General features: G+C 49.1%; 1 long non-coding RNA gene across 4 annotated transcripts; it reads left to right on the plus strand.

Moving 5' to 3' along the window:
* The first annotated feature begins 7,118 nt into the window (after window positions 1-7,118).
* On the plus strand, window positions 7,119-12,115 carry LOC119349859. 4 transcript variants are annotated; one of them, XR_005169563.1, is made up of 6 exons: window positions 7,119-7,379; window positions 7,984-8,069; window positions 9,629-10,583; window positions 10,679-10,888; window positions 11,017-11,547; window positions 11,661-12,115. It is a non-coding gene; the product is annotated as an uncharacterized LOC119349859 (long non-coding RNA). The 4 variants fall into 4 exon arrangements; XR_005169564.1 differs by having other exon boundaries at window positions 11,017-11,435; XR_005169562.1 differs by having other exon boundaries at window positions 11,017-12,115.
* Window positions 12,116-14,227: the final 2,112 nt, after the last annotated feature.

Genomic DNA, 14,227 nt, shown 5'->3' on the forward strand with positions numbered 1-14,227 from the left:
TCACGCGAGTGCTGCTAGGCAGACGACACGGATGACCAAACCGTCCATGACAAGGCCAAAGTGCAGCAGAATCGTTCGATTACTTGTCGTCCACATATCGGGTGAGTGGGCGTCATTACTCCCTCCGTCTCATAATATAAGTGTGTTCCTTTTAAAAAATAATAATATAAGAACGGTTTTTTACATTACACTAGTGTCAAAAACACACTTATATTATGGGACATTATATTATGGGACAGAGGGAGTAGTTTCGATCTCACACCCGGATTCAGGGTAACCTCATTGTTCTGTTGTGGAGCGCCTGCGTCGGCCGCATCACACTACAGTAGCAAGTTTGGTAACTCGGGGCCATTTCAGTTGCGTTGTATGAGATGGGCAGGAGGAGGGGAGAGGCATGCCCCGTGCGCGGCGGGCGGTTTTCGAGGTGGCGGGCGTGCACGGTGCGGGTGCGGCCGGGAGCTCGCTGGTCGTACTCCCTTCCTCCGGAAATACTTGTCATCAAAATGAATATGTATCTAGACGTGGTCTTCAGAGCAGGAGGCGCACGACATGCATGTGGTGACCCCAACCCGTGGCACGAAGGAGCAAGGCGCAGCTCGGTCTCGCCGTCGCCAACATGCATGGGCGCGACCTCGCGCCCCGGTGCGGCTGCCACACGGTCGAGGTTGTCCCTGGGGCCGTCGCCGAGCATGGCCACGCAACGCACGGTTCGTGGACGACGCCGGCTGGTGTGTGCGTGCGATTGTGGGCGCCTGCGTGCACGCTACCACAGGAGTGAGGGGAGCAAATCCACGACAGCCGGAGCGCAGGTTCAAGAGGATACAGCTGGAATACGAGGGTAAGCTCCTCTTGGTGGACGCGCACGTCTTCATAGACGTCGCAGGGAAGCTAGCGAGGGAGCCGCCGGGAGGACGCGGGGCTCGCCATGGCCAGAGATCAGACGCGGCGGCCGGCGGACGTGGTCGGGGAAGAGAGGACGTGCGCGACAGCTTGAGGGCTTCCCAACAAGATTCCTTCTACGGAGAGGCAGAACGCGACATGGCGGGGCTTCTAGACAAGGTGGCTTGCCGGGGATGGCCGTTGGCCGCGACGGTGACGACGGCCGCGGTGAACGCGAGCCTGTAGCGTCGGGCGTGTGCGCGTCTTTCTTGGTCACTGGATGGAGAAGCCGTCGTGGTTTATATATGGAGGAGACTCTCGTCAGCCTTGGTCATCGGAGCCTCAACTGCGAGCTCCCTCACAGGCAGCTGAAGCTGCGCCAGATGCACCACCACCTCGGACCGAGCCCTGATGGCCGCCGTTCGTCGGCCATGATCGAGCCCTGAAATATTACTAATTTCCAACATTGTTATTCTCGTGTCCAACTATATGTCAATACCATCCATACATCAACACAATCTTACAATAAAAAATAATTTCTATTGCCTCTCCTGAGTATGATTTAGCATGCTGCTTAACTTAGATCAGTTCATCTTGGTATCTTCCATTTTTCCTCAAGATTATTGATAGGCTTATTTCAATCCATACTTTTTTTTCTGGATTATTTTGTTCCTTCTCTTGAGTTACTAAAGGCTTGTGTTAAAATTCCTTTTTCATAAAATGTATTTGCTCTTGCAGAAAAGGGGATTCTTTTTTTTTTATTTTGGTGGAGAGGCATTTTGTATGGTCTGTTGATTGTTGGATTTTGTCTGCAGTGACTTTGATCAAATGCAGGCTTGCTAAGCTTTTCTTCATTTCTTGCTATATACGACTATAATATATTGTAGATCCATAGTTTTTTGTTTTGTTTTTAACACTAGATGCATATTTTTCAAACATATAAGTTTAGCTTGTACTATACATTTGTCGAGATAGCCAACTACATGGATGACATTCCAAATACGGTTGAATTTGTGCAAAAGTAGGTGATGTCAACCTTTAGAGGGTATAGTTTTATTCTATTTTGCTCCAAGTTTTCTTTTGTTTCTTCCCATATGTAGAGAAATTATGATAGGAAAAGCATTTATGTTAGTGAATTACTTCTGACACATGCAATTCAAATTGTTTAGATTTTATATAAAAGAAATCTACTATATGGGCTTTCTCTTAATATTTTATTTCAATTTTCTTGAAGATGGACGAGCGTAACAAACACGCGCCTTAATCGCCTAGTTTACCACATTAGTCGACATGTGTCGACCAAATGCGCACCCGCTCAGGGCGTACAAGCCAATATCGGCCGGCCATTTACCGGTTATTCTATTCTTTTTACCACCGGTTTTGGAAAGGTTCTAGAACCATCACTTATTTTTTTTCCTTTTTCTCTGTGTGTTTCTTTCGGTTTTATTCTGTTTTTATTTTATTTTATATTTTTTTCATATTTAAATTAAGGAACAAATTTTATTTTTTGTATACTTTTTGAAACCATGAACATTCTTTTAGTTAATGAATATTTTTTAATTCAGAAATATTTTCTCAGTTTCTTGCGCACTTTTTGAATTCATGAATTTTTTAATCCATAATCTTTTTTTAGATTCTGTCATTTTTAGATATGTTAACATTGTTTGAAATTCGTATTTTTTAAATTTAATACATTTTTTAACATCTAACTTTTTTGTTTGAATTCACAAATCTTTTTACAATTTAGTGAATTTTTTGAATCCACAATCATTTTTTGATTCAGGCATTTTTTTAATCCGTTGAAATTTGTGTTTTTTAAATTCAATACATTTTTTAAGTCTTAAGGCATTGTTTGAATTCATGAATTTTTTTAAAATTTAGTAAATATTTTTTGAATCTGCGAGCATTGTTCAAAGAATGCTTTAAAAAATTAGAACACCCTCAAGGATCAGCACACTAGAACAAAAATTGTCGCTGGCGAAAAGAAGTGTAGATCAAAAGTATCCAACTTGTAGAAATACCAATGAAGATGAACGAAAACTGGATCCAAGTAGATCCATCAAAGAGAAATATTGCTGAATCATGTGGGATATGTGGGCTACACACCTTCACACGCCCTCCGATGATGCTAGACGCACCGTCAGGACGAGGACTAGGCGGGGGAGAATCTTATTCCATCATCAGGGAGTCGTCGTCGCCTCGTCTTTCTAAGCAGAACACAAACCCTACAAAGACACTTATAAACTAAGCAGGAGCCCTACCGCCGGTAAAGGCCGAGATCCACCGCATCTCCATGGCCTAAGGCTGCAGGAGATGAGGTAGACCTGCACCGGGTCTGTAGGAGCGGAGCCGAAATATTCACCTGTTTCGCGAGAGTACAGAGCGAAGGGGGACGCACAAGTCGAACCAAAAATGTCACTCTTGCGCATTTTCCTCTGCTACATTGTCCCCTCTTGCCATAGAAAATCCCCTCACCTCCCGCCTCAACATCCGCCACTTTAGCGCATCAATGGTCGAGGAATACCTCATGTCGGTTTGGGCGGACTAAGACCCACCTTAAGAGCAACTCCAACAGGCCGACCCAAATGGACGGCGCATTTGTCCGCTTTTTGTCTGTTTGGGTCGGCCGGCCGCCCGTTGTCCACCCAGTATTCCATTTGGGTCGGCAGTGCGCCCAACGCATCGACCCATTTCATGCCCGCATTCAACTTTTAAATAAAAAGGGCCCGCGCCCAATCATGCCAGTGGCCATGTCTCACGCCGGCACCATGCCAGCGTCGGCATACAATGCCGGCTTCAAAAAATATCACCACAGTTCATTGCTGGCGCACTCGCCAGCCGGCCGGCACACATGCCAGCACACAAAAAAGGGTGGGACTGGAGTTCGACCACGCCATCGCGGCTCCCGTGGTCATGCCGGCACACCTGCCAGCATACAAAAAAGATGGTCCTCGCCGCCATAGATCACTCGTCGTCGAACTTGAGCATGTCGGCCTGCATCTTCTCGAACCACGGCCTCTTCCTTGGTGACACAGTGTTGAGATCCACCTTCATGATCTCCACCCCGGTCATCATGCTTACAAGAGCCACTTCTTTCGCCTTGGTCTTGGCGTTGGCGGCCTCGATCTCTAGCATCCTGACTTGCTTCTCCGCCTCGAGTTCGAACATCTTGGCTTGCTTCTCAGCGTCAAGATCAAGCCTCCTCCTTTGGATCTCCATGAAAGCATCCATTTGCTCCGCCTTGAAACGCCGACGCTCCTCCTCCCTTGAGTCCTTCTTATTCATCATGCCGTCCACGCTTGCGATCAAGGCGTTGGTGGCCGCATCTCGCTTGTCCTCCTTCTTGGAGTTGGTCTTCCCCCGCGGCCGTGCCTGCTCGCCCTCCCCAACATCCTCCACGGATTTCTTCCTCCCACGTGCCTTGAGTGCGGCATATTGTGCCTTGAACTTCTCTTCGTCCTTGATGACCCGATAGCAATGGGAGAGGTTGAAGCACTTGCCATTGTGTTGAACCTTGAATGCCTCCAAAGCTTGAAATGCCTACAAAATATTTTCATGCAAGCATATGGACAAGTGATAGCAAGTGAAGACGTAGAAGGATGATGTTGATGACACAAAAGAGGGCGGCTTGCTTGCTAGCATACCATGTCTTGAATGCCGATGCCGCTCACGGGACGGGCCTTGACGCTCTCAAGGGTGGCGCAAAACTTGTTGCACTCTTGTTGGATCACCCTCCACCGTTTGAAAATGGGGACCCACCCGCGCATGCTCACAAATTGGTAAGGTGGAAACTTCTTGCGCTCATGGAACTCTCGGTGCACACGAGTCCAAAAGGTCGAATGCTTTTGCTCGGCGCCCGTCTTTGGGTCTTGTCCAATGTCTCGCCAACACTCGCAAAGAAGCTTGTCCTCGGCAGCTGTATACGCCTTCGTGCGCTTGCTCTTGCGCTTCGGCTTAGGACCGGTGGCTTGGTTGGCGAGCTCGTCCTCGAACAAAGGCTCCACATCGATGTCGCACTCGTCCTCTTCCTCCAGCCCATAGTCGTCCGGGAACTCGTGGTCGAGGGGGAAGCCGTCCAGGTCGATGCCGACCTAATCACGCATGAAGGCCGCCTGATCGGGGTCATAGCCAGCGGCCGGCGTGAACGCCCCGCGACCGTCCTGGCTTTGTGTCTCGTCAGGATAGTAAACAGCGCCCGGTGCACCACCCTCGAAGATGAGGTTTTGCATGAAGTCCTCGTCGACGGCGGACGGCATTCCCACGAACATGTTACGGGCGTCTGGGAGCCCGCTGGCCGGCGTCTGCCGCGCGCGTTTCCTCGTGCCGTCGGACAACGAGCCACCGACCACCGGGGTGGCGTTGAGGTCGATGGGCGCGGGCGCAGGCGTGGAAGGCGCGACCACGCTAATGTCGGGTGAGCACTCCCCGGGGAGGCGGGAGGCCTGCGGGTAGGCGTGGAAGCCGGGGACCGGGTTGCAAGCCGACGCGCGGGGTGAATCGGGCAGCACCATCCGAGGAAACGCCGACGAGCCGGTGCTGGCCGCGGCGGCGGCGGGTTGGACGAGGTTGTGCTGGCTAGGGTTTACCCCTAGCATGTAGAGCGCCTCCCTCGTTGCCGCCGCGACGCGGGCGTTGGTGAACTACTGCTACGCGGCGGCCGCGACGGCCTCATCCCTCGCGTTTGTGGCGTGCCTCTGGCCCTTCCTCTTGGCCGACTCCCTTGCCCGCTGTTCGGGCGTCAGTGCCTTCTTCGGCTTGGTCGCGGCGGTCTTGCGCGGGGCACGAGGCTTGCCTTTCTCGGAGGGGGCGACGGCGTCGGACGAGGCGAGGGAGGCGAGGCCGGCGGCGGCGTCGAGGTCGAGGTCGATGGCGTCCTCCATGGCTGGTTGAGAGGCGGGGGCGCGCGCGGGAGTGTTTTGGGAAAAAATGGGGGGAAATGGTGGTGGCTGCCACCGACCGGCGGGCCCGGGGAGAGGAGTAGACGCGCGCACGCGTCCGTCTCGTGTCCGCGCCGACACAAATCCGGCTCAAAATTGGGCCGGGAATGGGTCGCCCGTGGACGAAAAACGGACGCGTCTCCTTTTGGGTCGGCGTGTTGGGCCGCCACTTTTGTCCGCGCCGATCCAAACGGACGCGGGCGGACGAAATGGGTCGCCTCATTGAAGTTGCTCTAAACGCTGGTTGGAGGATGAACTCGGAGCAGGAGCGGTGGATTCAGACCCGCCCTCGATGACGAGGTCAACTTAGAAGATGGTGATTCGCAAAAAAAAAAAAAAAAAAAAAACTTAGAAGATGGTGAATGGCCGGCGCATGACAAGGCTGTGGAGGGTCTGTTGCTACGCCCTCACATGAAGTATTGCCGACGCCCGCGCATGACATACATGGAATGAGGCCTGTTTCCGCCAGACTGTGGCCTCCAACGCCACATTCCAAGTTAGCCTCCCGCAACTCAAAGGGCCTATCTAGCACCCTGCGTCTGGAATTAGTTGTCTCTCAAATGTGTATACATCAGTAGATCCCTGTTTGAGCGAAAACTAATTTTGGATCGAGGGAGTTGTCAGTCTACTACTCGTAGTAGTTTTTTTTATAGAAAAACTACTAGTAGTTTAGTTTTTTTAGGCAACCAACTAGTTTTTTTATGGGTAGGCAACGGACAGATTTGATGGACATAGGTGCGTGTGAACTCTTTATGAATAGTAAATTCAAACAAAATGCTAGAAAAAAAATCTGAATTAATTTTTTTTAATATAAATAATTAACCGGTATACTCGCATATGAAGTTTTACGAAGAAATCACATCTGTGGTAATGTGGGCAAAAATGACAAAATCGAAGCTATATTAAAAAACACTGTTTTGTTTAATGAATTGTATGGTTGCGTTTGTATCATTCACTAAGAATACCATGGGTGTCAATACATCAGGAAACTTCACACGTGAGTAGGATGATCGACAAAGGTTCATACCGCGAAATTTCAGAAATGTTAAATTTTTTTCTAGTTTTTTTTATGAATTTACTATTCACGTGGGTGCGCGCGCATCCATGTTCACCTTTGTATTTTCGGTAGGCAACCAACTAGGAGTAGTAGTTTTTTTTTTTTTTTTTTTGAGAACACACATGGCACCACACTCGGCTGGGCCACAAACCGGCACCAGCAAGCGAGACACGGCCCACGCTGGCCTGGCCTGGGCGTATCTCCTTGGTCCGCCCGCAGGCCAGCCGAGCCCGAGAGCAATTCCCCCTCCTCACTCTCGGAGCCGGCCACCACCGGAATCCCCCCCGCCGGCGGTGTCGGGCGGCTGGGGCACCAGGGCGTAGCAGCACGAGTGGCACCTCATGGCGGACCTCCTCTCGCCGCTCCTCGACGACCCACGTCTCCACCTCCACGACGGGCTGCCTTGAGTGTGAGGCGGCGGCGGCGGCAGGCATGCCAGAGTTGTCATCCAACTTGTGCGCGTCAGGTCCGGGCCCATGGAGGGCGGGCCGGGGGTGAGGAACACGGTGAGATTTTCCACCCTGAAATCATCTCCCCTGTTTTGTTTTTTTAGACTTGCACAGATCGCTACAACCTTCAGTTCACCATCTGGTGGTGGCTGAATGAATGAAAGTCCTATTTATTTACAATTATTATTACTCCCTCCGTCCCATAATATAAGAAAAAAACGCTCTTATATTATACTGTATTATGGGACGGAGCAAGTAATTATTAAGCCTGCCTGCCTTGGGTTCCTATGTCTGTTTGACTAGTGTACATCTACTCTGATAAATCAAGCTACTTTGGCTTTCTAGGAGTTGACTTGTTTCCCACAAGTTCACATTACAAGCAATTGAGCCAGCTTTTTGCTACTCCCTCCGTTCCAAAATAGATGACCCAACTTTGTACTAACGACAGTAAGTAGAATCGAGCAGCTTAGCTCTGGCAGTGGCAAATAAAACTTGTGAAAACGGAGTTGGAAAGTAGTTTACATAAACACCATTTCAAAAGATTTTATCCGATATGCCAATTGCTTATCTCAGTGGTTGCTTACATCTTCGGCACATTCTCAACACAACCATATATTGCGTGTTCATTTCATCTATCATCTTTTCTCTTATTTGTTCGCAGCTTAAGGCTTGCTTTCAGCACAACAACCTGTCCGTGGGACTGACAAGTTCATTTCAGCCAAGCTGCCCACATCTTCCCATGCAAATGTACGAAAACTCAAGCCCGCACACCCCTCTATCTCCTTTTGGTGTCACATCTTTGTGTTTTCTGCCCTTCTTTTAAAGCATGGCAAAAAAAAAAAAAGGTAGCCTACAATAGTAAACCATGTCGCTCGGGAAAGCACACCATGTTGCCTGCACCACGTACAAGCGGCAAAACACAGGATAATCTAGATCCATGTGTTGGTTGTAGGCAACAAAACTCGTAGGCAGAGGCAACGCCAGAAAGTAGAAGCTGACACATTTTTAGGCAACAAAGCTCGTAAATTCAGCTAAGGCAACGGATCCCTGTTTTGTCACTATCTTACAAGCAAATCATCATAAGATTTGAGGTAACAGGACACACAGCAGCCAAGTTAGGTTGCAGAACCAAGCAACCTCATCCATGCCTGTTTCTTACCTTTACTTACTGAACTGTTTTTGTTTGTATACTGGATGCAACAAGTGATCAATTACAGCAGATCCCTGTAAGCAATTACTACAAATCCAGTAAGTAGCGAACTATGTTGCCTACACAACACCTATGCAGCACTTCTTATGTACAATTGTACATGACCTGATTTTACACAACAAAGTTCATATGCACACATCATAAGTCCCAGGCAGCAATACCCCAAGGCCATTAGCCCCGGCCTTTGCCCACAACCTCCCTTCCTCTTTGACCCTTGATAGATGAAGGTCAGCTGTCCAGCACCGGGTACATTGCTGGATACATAAGCATACCCAGAACGCCTCGCTGGTCAGCGACATGCCTGCGGAGTTTTCCAAAGCCCCCCTCGCCCCAACCCTCACCAGCGGTGTTCTTGATGTGCCAAAACTTGATGCCATTGGAGTCCGTGTCATAGCCAACAATCAGGACATAGTGCACGAACATGCCTTCGCTTTTGGGTGCAGCTGGTGGCGAGTCAATAATACCTCCTTTACACTCTTGGAAGCTCTGCGAGCACTGTAATCGAATGATAACTGGTTGTTGCGCCACTGCCGCCTCCAAGGACTCTTCAGTAGGATTGATGATGGTTTTGAAACCTGTGATTGACGCTGCTGGTGCCTTATTTTTCTTGCAACCTAGTATACGTTCCCGGCCCATGTAGCCATAGTCTGATTCTCTGGACAGACCATTTTTCTGTACGTACTCAAGCGCATTTTCAGTATAGCCACCCGCACATCCGAAGCTTTTTGTGTCACAGTCGATTAACTCTTGAACTGATAGCACAAGTAACTCCTTCGTTTTGATGTAGTGTAGAGCCTCAATAGCTGCTACAACCACCATAGCCCAGCAAGAATCTGCCACAAGGAGTTCAAAAAACAAAAAATGAACAGAAATAAAAATAAACATGTTCTATTTAATTGCATGTTATCAATAGGCTCTACTTCAGCCCAGTGCACTTTTACTGTCAATTCTCCTTTAGTTGTGCAATACAAATAATTTCACATATATTAACAGAAGAGTGCCATAATTACATTTATCTTTGTATGCATTGGTGCAACATGTGTTAGATTAATTAAATTTCCTAATTAAATAATGAAGACTGATATACTTACGACAGCCCTTTTGATGCCTCACTGCACGGGAGACGGCACCAGCCTCAACCCAGTCCACTCTTGGTGATCTATGTTCCGGCTGAGCGATGCAAGGCGGGGCATACAGGCCGTTGCATGAAGAACTGATGATCTGTCTAGTCATCATATGCCACAACTGTAGTCCAAGGGCTCCGATTGAAGCGACAGCTATTGCAATATTGGGACTGCGATACCTACAAAAGGATAATTTGTGAGCAATATAAATGCAAGCCAACAAGCATGAAATGGCAATTCAGAGTAACTATATGTTCAGACTCCACAGCAAAAAGGATTTCATTATAGGGATGGACTCGAAAGAGTGATCTTGTTATCCTCTCAAGTAGAGGAAGAATAATCCCTAGTTCAAAGCTTTTGGAGTTTTGGTGTTACACGTAACACATGATTCCCAGTTGATATGACCCTAGAGCTCCTAGGCGAACGCGAAGGTATGTCGACTTTCAGTGGTACAAACTCCAGAAATTAGTGACTAAAATCTGAACTGATGAGTGTGCATATGGTATTCTTGGTGTGAGGATACTGAATGAATGACAACTTGCACTTATTGAAGATAATTAAGAAGTATTCACATATGCGGATGACCATGATTTCTGGACAGTACTGCTAAATGTTGACAGGCATTTTCATGTTGAAGATTCAGCGATTTCGTAATCAGAATGAGATGTGCCTGCACCAAGCAAAAGTGGTTTCCCTGAGATGAAGGCGTGATACACAAAACTGAAGGCATTGTTGTGTACGTTTGTCATTTAGCAAAAAGGTGTGGCATTCAGAGCAGTTACAGGACCTTCATATTTAGGAGTGATTGTGCGGTAACGACTAGTATCATTTAGCAAACGCGAGCATGTGCTGGATTCATCGTGTGCTCCTGTGATGGTTTGTGCACTGCATGCAGAGGAGAAGTGTGCCGAGAAGGCCACCAGAAGTGTAAGTTTCCTTGATCAAGATGTAAAATGCATTGCCATTCTTGTTGGCATGGCAAATAAAATTGTTTCTGTCTGACATTTGCTCTGATTTGCAAGGGAGACCGCTCATGAGAGCTAACTTAGACATTGAGCGACATGCCAGCGGAATAGGCACATGAGCAATGTTCGAGCAGTTCGGCCTTATCCTGTATGAGTACAGTGCCTACTAGGTGGAGGAGATAGATAAGGGGAAGGCGTATATATTGCGATACACACACAAGGAGAGGCGGTGTGTAGTGTCGTAGAAAGTGAGCATGGTAGATGGAGGTGAGGAGTTGGATTGTGAGTGTGGTCAATTTGCTCACATGGGTCTACTGTGCTGGATGTACTTTGTGTGCAGAATTTAGTGTATTGTGATTAGTTACTAATGACTTGGTTTTTTTTTTTATGTTCAGGTGTTTGATTTCATCCGGGTTAAGCAAATCTCGCAGACGCACATAGTAAATCCCGCAGAGGGACGTCCTTGCTCCTCACCTTACCCATTACCAATAAAAAACCATTCAGTTTCAGCCATTTCAATATTTATACATGAAGGCAGTGGAGCTTGTCTGTCTTGACAACACTAGTGTTATGCTTATGACCGTCTTGTGATGCTGCTCAGTAATTGCATGGCTTACGACCATGTTACCATTGCAGTTTTCATATTATGATTGCATTGCTTATATAGATCAGTCTATGAATGATGTGACTTGTGCTTCTGCTTTGTTCTGAATTTGGGTACCCTGCATACTAATATCCTGACGACAAATCTGAAGAGATGGAGCAAGATCAGGCTTGGGTGCAAGGACAAATAGAGTGCATTGCGCCATCGGAGGTCAGTACCGCCTCCTCCATGGTTATGGGGCCTGAAGCAGACTCAGCTATTGACGGTGGATTAGCATGACGGAGCTGGTGCTTGGATTATACATAAAAGGACTCAGCTCGACGTCTGTGCTCGAGCTCAGAACAATACTTTTGGCATGATAGATATCCTGCATGGATGTTTTTCTTTTGCTGTCTTCCTTTAGAGATGTCTGAATGTTGGTGCTTGGTTTGGCAGGAAAGTGAGGGCTGTCACGAATAAGGAAGGAATTGAACTTGGCAGGGAATATGGGCGCTTGTGTGTCCAAAGTGGATGTGGAGCACCGGCTTGATGGATCGTAGCAAGTTTGTGTAACGCTGATGGATTACCAAGGGGCCGGGGTAAGCTACTGGATTGAGAGAGTGTAACATGCATGTTTCCTCATGGAAGAAATTAAAAGGGATGTCACCCATCATCAGCATGGGTGAAAGATGGAAGAAAGATCTCAAGGGAAGGGTCATGGGTGAATCCATTCCAGGGCTTGAGTTTTGTACTACATGTTACTCTACTGCTTAATTACTTTTGAGTGCCTTAATTACTGCTTTCCATGAGCAACAAACTTATCCTCCTTCCATTGATGTAAAGCAGGATGGCACCCTTTGAGATGCTTCTGCTTATATTGTATATTATATATGGTGCGCAACCATTTTTAACCTGTGTACGTGTGACAACAATTTGATCTTAATTACTGTGACTATTTCTCTACCGAAAGCCCCCCAAGATCGATGTACATAATAATATACTTTCCTTCTTTTTTTCTCTTTACAGGATACATTATACAACCTCCGTGCCAAACTATATGACGTTTAGCCTACCAAAACGTCATATTTTGGCACGGAGAATTTTGATTCTCGCGGGCGGGCGGCGGAAACAACGCAAGAAAGAAACTAGCTAGCAGCTGGGTTGTTCATTATCGCTAATTGATGGAACTAAGCTATAGCTAGTTCAATGTGGGTAATTTTAGTGAAGCTCGATTAATTCTGATGACCCAAGTAATTAATTTCGGCTGCAAGAAATGGAAAGTAGTCCAAGAGCTATCAGATTGGTTTGCTTGCTACTATGTTGGTATCTGATTAATTAAGCTCCAGCAAGAAAGTTGATTATGCAATGCATGCTACCAACCTCGTGAAGAAGTGGGATCGGTGGCATGAAATGGGGATCGCAGCGACGCCCCGCATCCCCCTCTGCAACTGCTGCTGCGGGCGGCAGCGCAAGAAAAGAATGGCGATCGGGGTCAGCGATCGATAGGGTTTAGAGAGAGAGAGAGAGAGAGAGAGAGAGAGAGAGAGAGAGAGAGAGAGAGAGCGCAGGCGAGGGAGGGAGAGACGCGTACGTGCAGTAGCCTCCAGCCAGCCGGCGTCCACGGCGATCGCGACCGCGCCGCCATTGCCCGGCCGCAGAACCGGAACGAGAGAAACGTCCACGCCCGTCGTCCCTGTAGAGACCTTGCGCCGCCCTCCGGCTCTGCCGCGATTGCCCCACCGCCGTGGAACCGGCGCGTGAGAAGCGACCACGCCCGCCCGTGTAGGGGGCCCTCCGCCACCGCCGCCATTGCCCCGCGGCCGTGGAACCGGCGCGTGAGAAGCGACCACGCCCGCCCGTGTAGGGGGCCCTCTGCCACCGCCGCCATAGCCCCGGCCCCGCCGCCGCGGAACCGGCGCGTGAGAAGCGTCCACGCCCGTCGTCCCTGTAGAGGCCTTGCTCCGCCCTCCGCCGACGCCGCCATAGCCCCGGCCCCGCCGCCGCGGAACCGGCTCGTGAATGCTCGCGCGTGCAGAGGCCTCCGCGCCGCCACCACCAGGGCCTGGCGGAAGATCCGGCGCGAGAGGGCCTTGAATCTTGCCGGAAGCGGCGGCTTCATGTCGTCGATCTTGTTCTTGTTTCAGGCCGGGTTTCTTGATGCTGATCTTGATTCGGGACGCTAGCAAACTCTTGCGACCCTAGCTAGCTCTCTCGCCTTTCAAGCCCAGGGTGGGTTCGTTTTCCTTGCCGTCGGCCGAGTCTCCTATCGCAGCCGGGTGGGGGACTGGGGACGCGCTCTCGCCTTTCAAGCCTATCCTAGAGTTTTCCCTGCCGCCCGGATGCCGTCTTTCGAAGCTCCTCCTCCTAGCCCTAGCCGTAGCCGTAGCGCAAGGTGGGTAGAGCGGCCAATGCATATACAAAACCGGCAACCTTGAAACCACGCCCTATTACAGAAAAATCCAGCTCTATTACAGAAATGCATTACAAGTACAAATCACCTCGATCGAATATATAAATTACATCGAGGTCTCATGACCACTACGGCACTACCGCTCCCGAATGCCTTTTCGACAAGTCGCTCTAGCCGCTCCCCTACCGGAGCCGGCTTGACATTGTTGACGACAGTCGACAAGTCTTCGCGCACATGCCTGAAAGGAGTAGAGCCACGTTTGTCGTCGTTGGGCCCTTTAATAGATCTGAAAGAACTAACACCATTTATCGTCGCGCACGCACAATGAAAAACCCTAACCTCACCGCTCAAGGAGACGACAGGAAGCTACGCCGGCTACGTCCAGATGGACAAACTCGAGGAGGATCGGGGTCCAAAAGATAAACTCAAAGAAGAAGAAGCATCACCATATGCCCTAGTGCCACACCCGCGAAAGACTAAAAAAATCCTAACCTAAACTACTAGCAAGAGCAAAGGCAACGGGATACCCCTCCCCGCCACCGACCGTCAGAGCGGCATGTAGAAAGGGGGGGGGGGGCGAATACACTGGCTCGTCGGTGAAGTCTGGAGGGGA

The sequence above is a fragment of the Triticum dicoccoides genome, chromosome 1B (assembly GCF_002162155.2).
Source record: "Triticum dicoccoides isolate Atlit2015 ecotype Zavitan chromosome 1B, WEW_v2.0, whole genome shotgun sequence".
Lineage (NCBI taxonomy): Eukaryota > Viridiplantae > Streptophyta > Magnoliopsida > Poales > Poaceae > Triticum > Triticum dicoccoides.